We start from the raw sequence: 2,061 nt of genomic DNA, 5'->3' as shown, positions 1-2,061 counted from the left end.
GCTAATTTTTGTATTTTTAGTAGAGATAGGGTTTCACCATGTTGGCCAGGATGGTCTCGATCTCTTGACCTTGTGATCCACCCGTCTTGGCCTCCCAAAGTGCTGGGATTACAGACATGAGCCACCGCGCCCAGCCAATCAATTTTCGTTTATTTCCCTGGAAACTTTATTCTCTGATACTTTAGGCTTCCTGTAAAACAGCAAAAGTGCCCTTTATAGGGACAAAGGGAAATGCGCAAAGTCTCCACATCCATCCATTCACCAGTGATCCTCCAGACCATTCAACCAGACCCTGGGTTATGTCATAAAGAGCTGATCTGAAACCGTGAAAATTTGCCAGAGACTCAACCATTACATTGTGTGTTAGAGGGAGCAGAATATATGGAAGTTGTATGAAAGCTGCAGAAGTAGATGGGTACTTAGGGACCTCTCTGTGCCTGTGTTATGCCATCTTTCCATCTTGTGACATCATTTTTATTCTTCCCTAGTCTGAGACACTCTCAGCGGCAATTCTTGGCTTTTTTGTGTTTTGTTGTTCTTGTTGTTGTTTTGAGTCTGCTCCCTCTTCTCTGGCCAGCATTCCCCCAAAATACAAATATGCTCATACACAAGCAATTCTGCAAAGAATTTCAAGGACATGAAACATCTCCTAAGAGAGAGCCCAGGTAAAGAAGATCTAAACTAAACTGGTGGCAGGTGCCTGCAGTCCCAGCTACTGGGGAGGCTGAGGAAGGAGAATCGCTTGAACCCAGGAGGCGGAGGTTGCAGTGAGCTGAGATTGTGCCGCTGCACTCCAGCCTGGTGACAGAGCGAGACTCCATCTCAAAGAAAAAAAAAAAAGATGTTTGCAGAAACAATAAACCGGACAGGTGTAATAAACATTGACAGTAGCTGCAAAATAAAGCCAATCTTCATATTTGAGTATTGGAAAAAAGAACTGCTTATCCTGGGTTGGTCTTTTCAGATACATTCATCTCTATATGGATAACAAAAGTAACCACATGTGATATCAGACATTTGTTCCTTTCAAATCTCATGTTGAAATCTGATCCCCAGTGTTTGGAGGTGGGGCCTGGTGGGAGGTGATTGGGTCCTGGGGCCCAAACATGAAGCTTGGCTTGGTGCCTTTCTCTTGGTAATGAGTGACTTCTTCTACTAGTTCCCTCCAGATCTGATGTTTAAAAAACAGTCTGGCAACTCCCTTCCCTGTCTCTTGCTCCTCCTCTTGCCATGTGATCTGTGCACTCCAGCTCCTTTTTACCTTCTTCCATGAGTAGAAGCTTCCTAAAGCCCTCATCAGAGCAGATATAGGTGCCATGCTTCTGATACAGCCTACAGAACCATGAGCCAAATAAACCTCTCTCTAGATATAGATATAGATATAGATAGATATTGAGTAGCAATGCAAAATGGACTGAGACAATATGTCATCAATATACCATCTTTTTTAAAAACAAACAAACAAAAAAAAACAGAGTCTCAGTCTGTCACCCAGGCTGGAGTACAGTAGCACAATCATAGTTCATTGCAGCCTCAAACTTCTGGGCTCAAATGATCCTCCTGCCTCCGCCTCCTGAGTAGCTGAGAAGACACAGGTACATGCACATCCAGCTAATTTTTTTTTGAGACAGGGGTCTCGCTACGTTGCCCAAATTGGTCTCCAACTCCTGGGCTCTAGTGGTCTCCCCATCTCAGCCTCCTAAAGTGCTGCGATTACAGGCATGAGCCACCATGCCTGGCCTGTCACCATCACTGAATACAAAGAATGACTGTGTCCAGGAGATAAATCATGTACAAGGCACAAAACTGATAACGAGATTTTCTCATCAAAATATTGACAATGTTACAAGTGTATACATGGGTAATAAATGAATAAATTATCTCGTCCATCAGAGCCCCTCATCTGAATTTTTTTTTTTTGAGGAGATGGAGTCTCACCCTGTCACCCAGGTTGGAGTGCAATGGTGCAATCTCGGCTCACTGCAACCTCTGCCTCCCAGGTTCAAGTGATTCTCCTGCCTCAGCCTCCTGAGTAGCTGGGATTACAGGCACCCGTCATCA

This window comes from Colobus angolensis, unplaced genomic scaffold (assembly GCF_000951035.1).
Source record: "Colobus angolensis palliatus isolate OR3802 unplaced genomic scaffold, Cang.pa_1.0 Scaffold29, whole genome shotgun sequence".
NCBI lineage: Eukaryota > Metazoa > Chordata > Mammalia > Primates > Cercopithecidae > Colobus > Colobus angolensis.
Note: the sequence above shows the minus strand (reverse complement) of the source record.